Source organism: Ovis aries, chromosome 1 (assembly GCF_016772045.2).
Source record: "Ovis aries strain OAR_USU_Benz2616 breed Rambouillet chromosome 1, ARS-UI_Ramb_v3.0, whole genome shotgun sequence".
Classification (NCBI taxonomy): domain Eukaryota; kingdom Metazoa; phylum Chordata; class Mammalia; order Artiodactyla; family Bovidae; genus Ovis; species Ovis aries.
This window is the reverse complement of record NC_056054.1, coordinates 222,209,710-222,227,389: the sequence shown is the minus strand read 5'-3', so window position 1 is coordinate 222,227,389 and position 17,680 is coordinate 222,209,710. Positions and strand designations below refer to the sequence as shown.

Here is a 17,680-nt window from a genome sequence, read left to right as displayed (position 1 = left end):
AGAGAATCCACAGGTAAAAGCGGGGAGATCGGTTAGGAGACCACAGGAATAATTTATGTGAGAGATGATGGCTGTGTGAACCACAGAAGTAGTAGCAGAAATTGAGAGAAGTGCTCAGAGCTTGCAAATATTTTGAAGGGTGAGTCCTTATAACTGGCCATGAATTAGAAGTGGAGAGAAATGAGAACAGTCAAAGATGACTCCAAGAATTCTGGCCTGAGAAATTGGGAGGATTAACAGAGCTGCCATCATTCAAATAGGAAATCCTATAAGAAAAGCATGTTGTTGCTATTGATGTTCAGTCACCAGATTGTGTCAGACTGTTTTTGACCCCTTGGACTGTAGCACACCAGGCCTCCCTGCCCCTCACCAACTCCTGAAGCTTTCCCAAGTTCATGTTCATTGCATTGGTGATGCCATCCAGCCATCTCATCCTCTGACACCCTCTTCTCCTTCTGCTCTCAGTCTTTCCCAGCATCAGGGACTTTACCAATGAGTCGCCTGTTCACATAAGCTGACCAGAAGTACTTGAGCTTAAGCTTCAGCTTCAGCATCAGCATCAGTCCTTCCAGGGAATATTCAGGGTTGGTCTCCGTTAAGATAGACTGGTTTGATCTCCTTGCTGATCAAGGAACTTTTAAGAGTCTTTTCTAGCACCACAGTCTAAAGGCATCAATTCTTTGGCATTTTGCCTTCTTTACAGTCCACCTCTCACAACCGTACATGACCACTGGGAAGACCATAGCCTTGACTATATAGACCTTTGTCAGAAGAGTAACGTCTCTGCTTTCAAACAGGTTTGTCATCGCTTTCTTGCCAAGAAGGAATTGTCTTTTGATTTCATGGCTGCAATCACCATCCACAGTGATTTTGGAGCCCAAGAAGAAATCTGTCACTACTTCCACCTTTTCCCCCTTTTATTTGCCATGCAGTAATGGGGCTGGGATTCCATGATCTTCGTTTTTTAATATTTAGTCTTTTGCCGGCCCTTTCACTCTCCTCCTTCGCCCTTATCAAGAGGGTCTTTGGTACCTCTTCGCTTTCTGCCATTAGAGTGATATCATCTGCATATCTGAGATAGTTGATGTTTCTCATGCCTATCTTAATTCCAGCTTATAATTCATCCAGAAGAGCATACTTGGAGGAAAATAACATGAGTTCAACTCTTCCCAGGTCTTTAGGAAGACTGTCAGATTTTTCCCTTCCTATGCAGGGGGAAAAACACAGCTTTTCCTTACTGTATATTTCTTTCCTGTTAGTCTCCTTTTCTATCACATAGAACACTTCACCACTGATCCTTTTAGACATTAACTGTGTGAACACTTTTTTCAATACAATAAGCTAATCTGACACCAGCTGAGTGTTCTACAATTTAATTCAGTTCTGACACTACCTGGACAGAGCATCAGATCCAACAGAAAAGGACTCAGTCCTACAAGACTGCCCCACCCTTTCACAACAATAAGCAAGTCTTTGACACCAGCTGAGTGTCCTACATGCTAAGCTAAATAATGTGAAACTCTGCATCAAATAAATTTTCACTATGGCTGTAAGACACCATACAACAGTTTTTACATGTCCCTTTCATGTACATTATTCTTTTTTTTTTTACCATAGCAATTCAGCATTTAATAAAAACAATTGATAATATAGCATATAGCCTGTGCCTAAAGGATCCATATTTTAAAAGTGAGATGTTCAGATTTAGTACCCTTAGAAAAAAAATCAGGAAGCAATTGAGCAAAATTGAGCTCAAAAAAGGAGACATTCTGTGAGTATCATGATTAGTAGTGGGAGCAGTACTTGAAACATTTCACGTGTTGCTTCTATTATACTGACAGATTTATATAAAGAACAGACAAAGCAATTTTCATATAGTAAACAAATTTACTCTTCATATTTAAGCATATAAAAAGAAATGTGTATTCCTAACAAAATCTATTATTTTAAGTAAATATGGAGACACGGGTAAAACAAAAAAGGATAATAAACAGAAAAGGGTAAATACCATCTTGTTTATTGCAAGGTCATATTCTCCATATCATTTTGCATATGGTAAACTTCTTAGGATAAAAATAGGCATCAAATATATTTTGAAGTAGTTTTTTTATTCCTTCCAGAAGAATTTCTGTGACTGTAGTATTTGTAAAATTGATCAGATTGCAGTAAGAATTGTGTTTAATTAGATGTTTGAAAATCTGAACAATTTTAAAACTCACCCAAAGGTGGCTTTCTTAAATTAAATAAATTATAACATTTATATAACCAAATAAAATTAGTCTAATAACCACTGAATTCTATTAAAACAACTATTAATTCATAAATGCATTCCAGTAATTCAAGGATACTGATTGCATTTTAATTTATAAGGTTAGAGCCTAAGTTAATTAGTTTTATAAAACTTCTTATCCTGAATCTCGTGATTTTCTACAAGCTTCCGTGATGAAGCTTCAATGATGAATGAAATAATGTAAACAAGTTTTCTTCAAAAATATACATGCAAATATACACATTCTGGTTAATCTGGCTCCTGATTACTGTATATAACATGTATATATACATATATATATACATATATACACATATATATGTATATATATATATATATATATATTGGAGATGGCAATGGCAGCCCACTGCAGTGTTCTTGTCTGGAGAATCCCAGGGACAGAGGAGCCTAGTGGGCTGCCGTCTATGGGGTCGCACAGAGTCGGACACGACTGAAGCGACTTAGCAGCAGCAGCAGCATACGTGTGTGTGTGTGTGTGTGTGTGTTACACAACTTAAATATTTAGGATGTACGTGTATGTATGCGAAGTCTCTTCAGTCGTGTCTGACTCTTTGCAACCCTATGGACTGTAGCCCATCAGGCTCCTCTGTCCGTGGGATTCTCCAGGCAAGTTGCCATGTTCTTCTCCAGGGGATCTTCCTGACCCATGGATGGAACCCAGGTCTCCTGTCCTGCAGGCAGATTCTTTACTGCTGAGCCACTTGAAAAGCCCAAATATTAAGGAAGCCAAAAACAACTGAGCAAATATCATTTACATCAAGATTAAAATATATATAGTAGCATATTATTGCAATTCACTGTAACACTGCCAAATTATATAATAACGATATATTGAGCTCTGAAATAAATCATATCTTATTTATTTTTGTATGCTCAGTACCTGAAATAATTCTGAGCAAAAAGTATATGCTCAATAAATGCTTATTGAAATGAGAACTAAGTGAATAACCTTCATTACTTTGGATATATTTTGAATTAATTCAATATGAGCTATTAAATATTTTTCACAGTACTATATGAAAAGAGAAATTCACTTTATTCTCTTGGGTTAAGATGAATAAAAATGTATGGTAAACATTACTTTTTTAAGAATAAAAACCTGAAAACATACATTGATTCTTCAAGTGCCTAAAGCAATAATACATTTCAATTCAAAGTCCTACATGAGCTAATGGAAGGTCACAATGTGTATGAGTTACTCTTAAGCCTGTTCACAGACTGAATCTCAACTCTTTTTCAAGTCTTATTTCTTCCATCCAGATGCCTTGTACATTATCAGAAAGATTGTTATGACTGTACTGTTCTCTCCCTGGAGGTAATAAGGGGAAAAAAAATGTTACTAAAGCGATATAGAGTTTATAACAATTTACTTGGGCAAACAGAATTTTTTATAAGTGGATCACTTGCAATTTAGATTATATTTTAACACAAATGTCTTAATCTAGTTCACTTTTGGTACTCGTTTCCCCCATCTCCTGACATTTTCAATGAAAAATGTGGAAATGAAAGAAGTTATTACTGAAGAACCACTCCCTAGCTTCATGAATTTAAGTTTCCTCCTTACTTCGACAGGTTTGTTTTTCAAGGCAGGAATATGGGTACCCAGGGTGGCAGAATTGTACTAGTACACTGTAAAAGTTTGCAATAATTCAGAAATTCTCCAAAAATTATTTCTTCCATCTAAATATACTATGTAAACAGGATCCATGGTCAAGTTGGTTCTTAAATTTTTATTATCTCATTATTCTTAACTAGTGGATTGGGATATATTCTCAACTTCACAGAGAAATAAGAATTCAAAATTTTTATGAGAGAAAGAGAAGAGAAAAGAGAAGGCAAGATAAAAGAAGGAACTAAAGAGAAGAGTTCCATAGAAATATATAAATTAAATAATCCTGCTACCTAATTTGATCAAAAGGCAAAACACACCAATGATCTAAATTTTCTGGGGAAGGAATAAAAGAGGAAGATTTATTTTCAGTCAGCACTAATAAAAAGGAGCAAATTACATTTCAGTTAAATAAATGCCATTAGGAAGATGAGATATATTTAGCTGCACATCATCTTCTAACTTTAAAAATAATTAGTAACTGTAGTAACTGGAGGCATTCAGAATATGGGATGAGGTTTCAGCTCTAGCAATAAGCAGAGGCCAATTATTATATAATATAGATAGATAGGCACTATGAAATGAATGCCTGGGAAGTAAGGAAAAAACATTCAGTCTAAAAGCTTAACATTTCATAAAAGGTAAGACTTCTTGACTGTCAGAACCTTGTCTCATCTTTTCATTTTTATTTTTTACTAGCACTTAATAAAGAAATAGATGGGGAAACAGTGGAAACAGTGTCAGACTTTATTTTGGGGGGCTCCCAAATCACTGCAGATGGTGATTGCAGCCATGACATTAAAAGACACTTACTCCTTGGAAGAAAAGTTATGACCAACCTAGACAGCATATTCAAAAGCAGAGACATTACTTTGCCAACAAAGGTCTATCTAGTCAAGGCTATGGTTTTTCCTGTGGTCATGTATGGATGTGAGAGTTGGACTCTAAAGAAAGCTGAGCACAGAAGAACTGATGCTTTTGAACTGCGGTCTTGGAGAAGACTCTTGAGAGTCCCTTGGACTGCAAGGAGATCCAACCAGTCCATTCTAAAGGAGATCAGTCCTGGGTATTCTTTGGAAGGACTGATGCTAAAGCTGAAACTTCAATACTTTGGCCACCTCATGCAAAGAGCTGACTCATTGGAAAAGACCCTGATGCTGGGAAGGATTGGGAGCAGGAGGAGAAGGGGATGACAGAAGATGAGGTGGCTGGATGGCATCACCGACTCTATGGACATGAGTTTGGGTGAACTCCTGGAGTTGGTGATGGACAGGGAGGCCTGGCATACTGCAATTAATGCGGTTGCGAAGAGTCAGACACAATTGAGTGACTGAACTGAACTGAATAAAGAAATTGCCACAGATTTTCAATCAGTGTTGTTGAACTTGATCATACTGAAGGGGAAAATAAAGAGTTCAAAATATCTTACAAACACATAAACATGCTACTACTCTTAATCCAAATCTGTATATTCCAACTCATTTTCACCTTTGCTGAGACATGGTTTCTTTTTTTTTTTTTCTCTCTAAATATATAACTAAAAGTCAAGTGCCCATTTTAAAGCACATTTTCTATTATTTTATAGGAACATTTAGATTGTAATTAGTATTTAAGAGAGGTTTTTGTACTTAACCCAGTCTCCTAAATGCTTGATGAAAGTACTTGGATAGAATCATGAAAACAAATTGATTCCCAGAACACAGTTTGCATTTAGCAATTTGGTTGCACAGCACAGCTTCGGTTGTTTATCAGTTGAAAGGGAAAAAGGTTGCCAGACAAAAGATCTCTAAGATTCTCACTAGGTGGTTGATATGATGGATGAACAAAGCTTTCATGGTTTGGAGGATTCTTCTTTCTTCTTTCCTCTACATTGTTTGGACAGAAGGGTTGACTTAATTACCTAGAGAGTTACAGAGAAACACCAGCCAATGTTTAGCCTCCTCCAGCTCTCTAGAAAAATGAACTGGACTGAATACTAGACTGATTTAAAGAGAAGCAGAACTGTTTCCTCTCTCCCTTCCTTCCCTCCCTCCTTCCTTCATTCTTCCCTCTCTCCTTCTCTTCCTCCTTTCCTCCTGCCTTCTTTCTTTTCTTTATTAGCTTTGCAGATGCATTCAGATAATCTGCCTAATTTCTAATGTGAAAATGCACTGTGTTTGTACCTATATCTGTCTTTCAGTGACATCAGAGCAACTGCTATCATTTGGAAGCAATCATATTAACCCCAGAAGGGCTATAGGGCAATAGTCTGTATTAAGTTCAAATGCAATTTTACATAGTGTCAACAGAGCATTTCTTTTAATGAGTTCAGACTTAGTATTAATCATGGATGAGAAAATAACCCCAAACTTGAAACACATTGGCTTCTCTTTTGAGTATTCCAAATTTTACCATTTTTGTTCTTCATGTCGGTTTGCTCTAATCTGTGCCATAAAGTTGATGGCAGCAAGCCCACAGTTTCAAGAATAAGCCTAGGAAATGCCAAGAAAAAGTCCTGGAAACTGAGTTTTGTAGTAGCTATGCAATTCGTAAAATAGGTTGATTTTAAGGGAACACTTGAACATCAGAAGGGACTTGGGAAATCAAACGCTCTAAGAAAATTACATAAAAACTTAATTGCATTTTTTTTTTATTTATGGGAGAGTGTGAGTATATAAAATACTTCTTCTTGAATTCAAACATTTTTCATTGTATCACCATTTACTTGAGTTTCCTTTGTTTGAATTATCAACTCCATTAGGCTGGAAAACTCCATGAGAGTAGATAAACATGCCTGTTGTTCATTCTTGTAGCCTAGCACAGTCTGTGCTCAATAAAAGCTGCTTGCTGAAGATTTTTCCTACCAGAGGGCTTGCTTAAGTAAGTAAACCATTAGATTGATTGTACCAAAATCCAATGTAATTTTGAATACAAAGCACAAAAACACACAAAAATAATTTAGGTAATATGATGAATGATACATTGCAAACTAAAATTAAAATATCCATGTATATTTGATTTTATTTACAGGACATTGATTCCAAGGAAAGCAAGATGAAGGAAAAAATATGCCAAGTTAAGCTACAGTGATAGCAGTGACATTATTTATGAAGAAATAAATATTTTAAGTAAGCTTTATTGCAATACACATATATACACAATAGACTCAAATCATGATTAATGAATTTTTCAAACTGAGCACCAAAGCATACTGAATTTCTAATTATTAACATGGTTATATAAATAAAATAATCATATTTAAGGTCAATTTTTTATAATCTAACTAATTGGTAAAATCCTTTGATCCAACTGATATTAAATCTATATGTTTGCTATCTACCATATAAAAATGCTATTTTAATATTTCTTCTATCATATTAATTGACTAATAATTAGTAAATTAAAACAATCATTTTCATAATTTTAAATTATTTAAAACTTTTAGGATGTCCCATGCAAGCATGCATACTAAGTCACTTCAGTTGTATCTGATTCTTTGTGACACCATGGACTGCAGCTCAACAGGCTCCTCTGACTATGGAATTCTCTAGGCAAGAATACTGGAGAGGGTAGCCATTCCTTTCTCCAGGGTATCTTCCTGACCCAGGATCGAACCTGAGTCTCCCACATTAAAGGCAGATTCTTTACTGTCTGAGCCATCTGAGCCATGAGGAAAGCTCTTTATGTTATCCTTATCTCAATTATTTCTCTTGAAAGCCTTGTATTTTATTGGCATGAAGTTGGACATATTATATAATCAAAGATTTTCTATTCTTAAATTGTTTTGGCTCTTTTCTGGATACTTTTCCTAGCTTTTCTATTAGTTAAATAATTTTAACTTTTTTACTCAGAGATAAATATTATGATATTTAAATATAAAGTTGAAATTTCCTTGAGGTAATGTTGTTTCATCTCCTATTCAGTGTTTCATTCTGCATAAAATATCTGCTTAAAGGTCTTCTGCTTGTTTGTTCATTTTACATCATGAGGTGTGTGTCAGATTTTGGACAAGTTCATTCTAAATCCTGACAACTTTATTCATTATTAACTCTACTTGATAAAACATGTTTGTATTAAAGCCCTTCCAGAATTCCAGGCACTGCAGCTATTTTTCACTTTTTATCAAAGAGTAGTTTGCTGTTTGTTTTTTTTTTTTTTTAATGTTAAGCTAAATTGACATATCTATGAGTTTTACCCAAAGATTCCCAGGTTTATGTCCACAAAGAATATATCCAAATTCTCTTTATGACAATTTGACACATTTTGTTTTACTTGAAGCCAGATACATTCATCTCCTCACTCAAACACCTCTTTTTGTCCTCCAGACTAAAGAAAATCTCTTCCTTCATGAGACAATAAATAAGGTTTTCTTATCTGGAGATGTGTAATATGATAGTCAATATTCTGTTGAATTTTCCTTAATCCACAATAAAATATCAAACCTATTTTTTTCAGGAAGTTGTTTGTCATTCACTTACTGAATTTTTTTGCCCAGTGTGCAACAGGAACTCCATGGACAATGGATATAGCAGTGACAAGACTGATAAAGTCCCTGATCACAGAGATTGATCAATTTAATGAAGATGGACTAGAAGTAAAGTAACATTATTAAAAATTCAGGTACTAAAATAAAATAAAAATTCAGGTACTTATATTTACTATGAAGAAAAGATAAGCAGTATGGCCAAATGACTTTAAAGAGCATACGATAATTAAGAACTGGCTACTGAGCCATGGAAAGGAGAAGTGAGACAAACTGAGGAAGGGTAATGAAAGCGAACCTTCCTTCCAGCACTGGTTCTTGGCTATAGCTTTCTGGCTTTTACTTAGAAAGAGAAACATGAGAAGCAATGGATTGTGCAATTCTCATGGATGCTAAATACAGCCCAGGCAATATCTTCTGGACTCTTCTCAGTGGCAGTGATGCATATGACTTCCGAATGACTTGAGAATTACAGTTAAGTCAGTCACAAGATTCTACTTATGTCCGGGGCAGATGGACAAAAACTACAAAGATAATTATTTTACTAAGAAAATATGATGTAATAATTTGTTAATTTAGTACAGGTTTCCTTGGACACTATTTCATGAATTTTATGCAAAAATATTAAGGTAATGAAAGATTAAAAATACCTTTCCTATTAAATTGTATTCTGTATTATGATTAGAGCTACAGATATCTTTATCTTGTTATGATGAGACATATTGTCAACAATTTACATGACTATAGAACAATGAAACCGGAAATATAATTATGAAATATATATAATATTATATAAATATTATTTTTGAAATTAAATTTATTAAAATATCCTTAATCTGAGAGGTGAGATAAATGTTTATTTTCTGCATAGAAAATGGCAGATTTTTAAAGAAGATAAATATTTCTGCCAACAATATAATCTTATGTTTCAAAGGTGTTTTTTGTTTTTGCTTTGATACTAGTATTAAAGTGTTATTGCAGGTGTCATAATTTAAAGACAATTTTAATATCATAAAATGAGGTGGAAAAGTATTTGTTTAAAAGGTTACTGGTTGTGTGGTTCATGAGCATGCATGAATGATAAGTGACTTCACTGTCTGACTCTTTGCAACCCTAGGACTGTAGCCCACCAGGCTCCTCTGTGCATGGAAGACAAGGCAAGAATGCTGGAATGGGTTACCATTCCTTTCTCTAGGGGGTCTTTAGGACCCAGGGATCTAACCTGGGTCTCTTATGTCCCCTGCTTCGGCAGGCAGAGTCTTTACTAGAAGCGCTATCTGGGAAGCCCATGATCTTGAGCAATTTGCCTAAATTCTCCAATTGTTAGTTGATTTGTAATATAGGGATATTAATGCATCTTACATAGAGTAGCTGTAAATTAAATATGAAATATTTATACATAATTTCACAGAAATGCTTGAATCTGAATAAAATATTTAATGAATTGAATCTATGATGATGAAGAGGAAGATGCCAGCAGTGACGAAGGCAAAACCCACACTATCCCGTAACCACCGGAGTCATTCTGGCTGCTGTTTGCAACTTCTCAGGGTAGGATCCCAAATTATTGGACAAGATTTGCCAATAAAGATGTGAGATAGATTTTATTCAGGAAACAGAGACACAGAATTAAGTACCTTGGCAACTCTGTGGTAAACATAGTTTTCAAAATTCAACTATGTGTTTGTCTAAAGGGCAGGCTATTTCTGATGCATCATTGTTTGTTAGAGGCCTAAAAAAAAAAAAGGCCTCTATAAAAATTTTTAGTGAAGGTTAAATAAGTTCATACTAAAGTATGTGTTTAGATTTTCAGCATCATTTATTTCAATATGTTCAGAATTGAAAAGTAATTAAAATAAAAGCACTGCATCTTTTAAATGTATTTGTACTTTTAAATATTGTCATCACAACTCTTTTTTGGAAGGTACATTCTTTTAGACACTCACATACCATTAATTTACATTATCTGTGCAATGATGACTATTATCCATGACATAGCTTTTAATTTAAGCATATATTTATTTTTTTACTCTGTGTCTCTTTAGCTACTACCATCATTTTCTGTTACATTTTTAACCTTTCCTTATTGATGTAGTTTGAAAAATAATTTAATGTATTTCTGCTTTTTATACCATAAATCAGCGATTCTCAATGGAAAGTGAAATAAGAGTAGAAGGAAATGGTGGTAATTAGGAGACACATCCATCTGGAATCATGCCAGACCTATTTGCAGGACTGTTAAAAATTGCATGTGCCTATCTAGAAACTTTGATGAAGATGGATGTCCTATTCTCTATCATTAAAAGCGCTATCATTGTGACTCAATATTCCAAAGGCAGATAAGACCTTGCTACTCAAAGGTTTGTAATAAGTGAAAAATCAAATTGCCATTCAGATTCTGGGTTCCCCAGGTATAGCCTTTTATAAGGTTCATAGTCCCAAGCTTAAGTTTCCTTTCTGCCTCTATTCACTTCTTTAACAAATTTACCCACTCTCAGTTTTAATTGTTCCTGTATGTAGTGAACTCACCTGCCTCTCTCCACATTCTTCGTCCACAGCACTTTGCTTGACCCTCGTGATGAAATCTCAGCCCCTGTGTATAAACCTATATTTAGCATTCTACCTCTCCTTTCAACTCAGTGAGGCCACACTATGTTTAACCTCCACAAAAGTGCACACTTATTGTTTTATCTAATTCAGCGGATGTCCTCAACCTGGTCCCAGTGTCACATTGCAATCCAAGGGGACACATATTTGATTTGTAACCACATGTTTTGTGACCGGAATCTACTACTAAAATGGGTTAAACTTATACGGAATTCTTCAACTTCTCAGAGACTGGTTATCCATACATTTTCAATAAATTGTATCAAGGAGACTGCATTGACGAGTATAGTGAGCAGGGAGAAAATGTTAACCAAGGTAGACAAAGAACATGTCATATAGGCTGTTTTAGACAATGATAAGAAATTTGGATCTTATTCTATACAAAGTAAGAAGTCACTGGAGAGTTATTGTCTAGGTGGTGATAAAATTTAGCTTACATCTTAGAAAGATAACTACAACCACACTGAGGAGAATAAACAACAGAGAGACAATGGAGGAACCAGGGAGGCTGGCTATTGTAGGAAACTCAGTCACACTCCTGACATAGATTGGGTTTTTAACTGAGAACAGTATTATCTGAGTTAGCTTCTGATATATTTTGAAGGTTGAGCTTGTAGAATTTGCTGATATGGAATGGAAGATGTAAGAATTCCTAGTAAGCAAAGGTTTTGGTTTTAAGTAACTTTTGTAAATATAGGAGATATTTACAGAGATATAAAGAAAAGTCACAAGAGTGTATATATGATGTTTAACATCATAGAAATAAGATAATCTTACTTAGGGAAGCACATAGGAAAAGAAGAGGGAAGAGAGTTAAAGCTCTGGAAAGCTGTAAATATAGGGAAGATAAAAAGAATCCACTTAATTACTCAATTATTCACTTATTGAGCAATTATTTATTGCTTATTATGTGTGTAAGTTATGTTCTGGGTACTGGATTATATGGTTCTGAACAAAATAAATAAAATGCCTTTTTCTTCTGGAGCTAGTATTTTGGTGAGAGAAAGAAAGAGAGGGTATATAAGATCAACCAGTTAAATAGGACAAACTAGGGGGACAAAAGAAATCAAGAAGGAGATATTTAGTATGCAGAAAGTTGAAAATGTGGTAAGGTGACCAGCAAAGTCTCTATTGAGAAGGTGATTTTGGATTGAACTGAAGAAAATGAAAGCTATATTCACATGCTTGTCTAGAGAAGGAGACAAATAGACCACTAAAGGAAACTCCATGCAAATGTTCTGACTATAGCTAGCATGGGAGTTCGCCCAGGAAGTTCAAAACAGAAGGGAAACCAGTGTGGCTGATGTGGAATGGAGGTGGTAAAGGCAGGGGAGAAGAAGTCGGAGAAGAGATTATCAAGGGGCCTATAAACCATTGTAAAATACTTCATTTTACTCTGAGTAAGATGAAAATAAATGAAGGACTTTGGTCAAAAGACTTAACATGTCCTAACAAACTTAACAGCTTCTTTTGGCTGCTACATTGAGAACAGATAGGAGTTGAACAAACACAGAAAATAGATACCAGACAGGAGACTAGTGCAAAAATACATGTTCAGTTCAGTTCATTTCAGTCGCTCAGTCATGTCTGACTCTTTGCAACCCCATGAACTGCAGCACTCCAGGCCTCCCTGTCCATCACCAACTCCCAGAGTCCACCAAAATCCATGTCCATCGAGTTGGTGATGCCATCCAACCATCTCATCCTCTGTCGTCCCCTTCTCCTCCTGCTCTCAATCTTTCCCAGCATCAGGGTCTTTTCAAATGAGTCAGCTCTTCACATCAGGTGGCCAAAGGACTGGGGTTTCAGCTTCAATATCAGACCTACAAATGAACACCCAGGACTGATCTCCTTTAGGGTGGACTGGTTGGATCTTCTTGCAGTCCAAGAGACTCTCAAGAGTCTTCTCCAACACCACAGTTCAATAGCATCAATTATTTGGCGCTCAGTCTTCTTTATAGTCCAACTCTCACATCCATACATGACCACTGGTAACCATAGCCTTGACTAGACGGACCATTGTTGGCAAAGTAATGTCTCTGCTTTTTAATATGCTGTCTAGGTTGGTCATGGAGAAGGCAATGGCACCGCACTCCAGTACTCTTGCCTGGAAAATCCCAAGGACGGAGGAGCTTGGTAGGCTGCAGTTCATGGGGTTGCGAAGGGTCGGACGCGGATGAATGACTTCACTTTCACTTTCATGCATTCAAAAGGAAATGGCAACCCACTCCAGTGTTCTTGTCTCGGATAATCCCAGCAACAGGGGAGCCTGGTGGGCCACAGTCTATGGGATCGCACAGAGTTGGACACAACTGACTCGACTAGGCAGCAGCAGCAGCAGCTAGGTTGGTCATAACTTTTCTTCCAAGGAGCACGCATCTTTTAATTTCATGTCTTCAGTCACCATCTGCAGTGATTTTGGAGCCCAGAAAAATAAAGTCAGCCACTGTGTCCACTGTTTCCCCATCTATTTCCTATGAAGTGATGGGACCGTATGCCATGATCTCAGTTTTCTGAATGTTGAGCTTTAAGCCAACTTTTTCACTCTCTTCTTTCACTTTCATTAACAGGCTCATTAGTTCTTCTTCACTTTCTTCCATAAGGGTGGTCATCTGCATATCTGAGGTTATTGATATTTCTCCCGGCAATCTTGATTCCAGCTTGTGCTTCTTCCAGCCCAGCATTTTTCATGATGTACTCTGCATAGAAGTTAAATAAGCAGGGTGACAATATACAGCCTTGACATACTCCTTTTCCTATTTGGAATCAGTCTGTTGTTCCATGTCCAGTTCTAAATGTTGCTTCCTGACCTGCATATGGGTTTTTCAAGAGGCAGGTCAGGTGGTTTGGTATTCCCATCTCTTTCAGAATTTTCCACAGTTTATTGTGATCCACAGAGTCAAAGGCTTTGGCATGGTCAATAAAGCAGAAATAGATATTTTTCTGGACCTCTTGCTTTTTCCATGATCCAGCGGATGTTGGCAATTTGATCTTGGTTCCTCTGCCTTCTCTAAAACCAGCTTGAACATCTGGAAGTGCACAGTTCACATATTGCTGAAGCCTGGCTTGGAGAATTTTAAGCATTACTTTACTAGCATGTGAGATGAGTGCAATTGTGTGGTACTTTGAGTGTTCTTTGGCATTGCCTTTCTTTGGAATTGTAATGAAAACTGGCTTTTTCCAGTCCTGTGGCCACTGCTGAGTTTTCCAAATTTGCTAGCATATTGAGTGCAGCACTTTCACAGTGTCATCTTTCAGGATTTGAAATAGCTCAACTGGAATTCCGTCACCTCCACTAGCTTTGTTCGTAGTGATGCTTTTTAAGACCCACTTGACTTCACATTCCAGGATGTCTTGCTCTAGGTGAGTGATCACTCCATCCTGATTATCTGGATCATGAAGCTCTTTTTTTGTACAGTTCTTCATGTATTCTTGCCACCTCTTCTTAATATCTTCTGCTTCTATTAGGTCTCTACAACTTCTGTCCTTTATTGAGCCCATATTTGCATGAAAATGTTCCCTTGGTATCTCTAATTTTCTTGAAGAGATCTCTGGTCTTTCCCATTCTATTGTTTTCCTCTATTTCTTTGCATTGATCGCTGAGGAAGTCTTTCTTATGTCTCCTTGCTATTCTTTGGAACTCTGCATTCAAATGGGTATATCTTTCCTTTTCTCCTTTGCTTTTCGCTTCCCTTCTTTTCATAGCTATGGGATGATGTTGGTTTGAACAAGTAGCCAAGACTGGTTAATTTATGAGTATTTTCTAACTCTTTCTATTTATTTGTTTGTTTTATGCTATAGTAGAGGCATCACATTCTTTACCTAATCAATTCAAGATGCACTTCCCCTTCTCAAGAAAGACATTGTTTCTATTTATCCAAAACAATGTCATACCTAATAAATTTAATAATGATTTTTTAATCACCTAATGGCCAGACTGCTATTCCTCATAGCTCAGACATTAGAGTATCTGCCTGCAAAGAAGTAGACCTGGGTTCAATCCCTGGGTTGGGAAGATCTCCAGGATAAGGGAATGGTAACCCACTCCAGTATTCTGGCCTGGGAAATCCCATAGACAGAATAGATTGGTGGGCCACAGTCCAGGTGGTAACAAAGAATTGGACATGAGGAGTGATCAACAGACACTGGCCAGACTCTAAGACTATATCAGATTAAAAGATATGTAGTGGACATTAGCAATTGTAAGCAGTGTGTACTCTTGATGAGAATTCTGATTGGCTACACTTTTTTAAAAAAGATTTCTTTCTTTATTTTTATTTTTTGACTGTGGTGGGTCCTTGTTGCTATATATAGGCTTTCTCTAGTTGGAGTGAGTGAGGGCTACTTTTCCTTGAGGTGCAAGGTTTTCCCATTGCTGTGCTTTTTAACTGAAATGGGAAAACCTTGGAAGGAAATATTAAAAGAAAACTATGGCTATAAAAATTTTGTGATACTATATATTTAAGTGGATAGGTACATTATGTCCAGGGGTTCAGGCAAAGACCTGGGCTGCAGATATAACTTTTAAAGCCATCCACATGTAGATGGTGGGTACGAAACTGGGTGGTATCATCTATGGAATGAATATGTAGAGAAAAGACATGTCCAAGAGCTGAGTTTTGAAACATTAACGTTTAGAGATGAGATGAAAGTGAAAGTGTTAGTTGCTTGGTCGTGTTCTACTCTTTGAGACCCCATGAACTGTAGCCCACAAGACTCCTCTGTACATGATATTTCCCAGTCAAGAATATTGGAGTGAGTTGTCATTCCCTTCTCCAGGGGATCTTCCTGACCAAGGGATCAAACCCATGTCTCCTGCATTGCAGGCAGATTCTTTACCACTGAGCCACCAGAGAAGCCCACAATTATAGATTTAGACATAAAGTTTTGATTCTTGATAATGAGAAACATTGAGATAAAGGAGTCAAAATGTCGGATAGGTTATTAATATGAACACTAAAATGATTAAATATGCCTGTATGATTTACGGTGGACAGAAGGAAATTAAGCTAGATGCTAAAAATCTCCAGTGAATGAATAGAATTCACCAGAATTTAAGAGGATGAGAAAGCAAAAACGGGGAGTGAAGAGCATAGTGCAATATAGTCTGACAGAATCTGCTTCAAGTAAATTGAAATATTGTGAGAGAGGAGGGAGAAGTAAAGTTTTAAAAATGGTAACCTCTAGTCAGGTGGATATAAATACAACTTTGGTACAAGAACAGTGAAATAAAAACTGACATCGGTTGAACAGACTGAATGTGAAATAGAATCTTCAGAATCAGCCAGACATCATTCAAAGCCAGAGTTAAGGAAATATTCATTCAAGAAGTTGAAACGGTAGTGAATTTTGGAATCCCAAAAAGAACAGTTGATGGGGTTTGAAGGTTTGGGTAAAACAGTAATATGAATAGTATATTTGTCAGTATAGATTACTAAAGGAACAAAAATATATTTTCAAAGAGATTATTAAACACAGGGTTACATTTCTTAGTGACATAATATGGCTTGTCATGTGTTTTGAATATTTAACTCAATGCTTGCACAGTCATATGTATATAGGCAGATGGGAGATATTCTATCTTCATATGATTCTGGAAGATCTAAGATACAGCACAGATGACCTCAATGACCTAAATTATTAACTATAAAGATCATATTTTTAGCCCCTGCTCAACAATTGTTCACATTTCTCTTAGAAAACTAATTTTCATTGCCTTTATAAACATCACAAATTTCTTATTTTTTCCTTCTAATTTTCTAGGCATTCCTTCTTACTCTGAATTGTAGGCATCTTTACCTTTTTGGGCTTCCCTGGTGGCTGAGAGGTTAAAGCATCTGCCTGGAATGCTGGAGACCCAGGTTCAATCCCTGGGTCAGGAAGATCCCCTGGAGAAGGAAATGGCAACCCACTCCAGTACTCTTGCCTGGAGAATCCCATGGACGGAGGAGCCTGGTAGGCTACAGTCCCTGGGGTCGCAAAGAGTTGGACACGACTGAGTGACTTCACTTCACTTCACTTCACTTTACCTTTTCTTCCTAACACTGGAGATTGTCAGGTCCTACACCTAATGCTTCTCATCCTACATAAAATATCTTAGTGATCACATCCAGTTTGATTAATTAAATTATCATTTATATCCAAGTACCTACTCAACATATCCCCATAGATGTGTCCTGAGCACTAATTCAGCATACAAATGACTGAACTTATCAATCTAACCCTGTTCTCCACATGCATCAAATTCAGTAAAAGACCCTGGTTAGTCAAGTCAGAAAACCAGGTAACATTCCTTGATTTACTTTACTTCTCTCTCCATACCTAAGTAATCACCAGACAATTTGACTGATGTCCACTGAAGCCCTCAAAGACATCTTCTACCTAGTCTTTCATTTCCAATGAAACCCTGCTAATTGAGACCATTATTATGCTGCCTCTGCTCCAAGTGATTGTGACATGTTTCCAAATTATTCTCCCTTTCACCTTTCTGGCTTATTAGGTCATTCTCTCCTCTGCAGACAAAATGATCTTACTAAAATTCAAAGTCGATAAGCATTATTTCCTGATTTAAACAAACAAAATATTTCTACATGGTAATCTTAGAATATAATCCATAACTGGTGGAATTTGCAAAAGTATAACCTGGTTCCTCCATACCTCTCTAAAGTCATATCTTTCTGTACCTCCTTTTGATAGCTTACTGTGAATGATG

At 36.5% G+C, this 17,680-nt stretch overlaps 1 protein-coding gene and 1 non-coding gene across 2 annotated transcripts in view; one reads left to right on the top strand and one right to left on the bottom strand.

Moving 5' to 3' along the window:
* BCHE (butyrylcholinesterase) overlaps positions 1-17,680 on the bottom strand; it is a 75,716-nt gene that overhangs the window by 18,321 nt on the left and 39,715 nt on the right. The window lies entirely within an intron of this gene.
* On the top strand, positions 16,779-16,851 carry TRNAS-GGA (transfer RNA serine (anticodon GGA)). Its single transcript has one exon. It is a non-coding gene; the product is annotated as a tRNA-Ser (tRNA).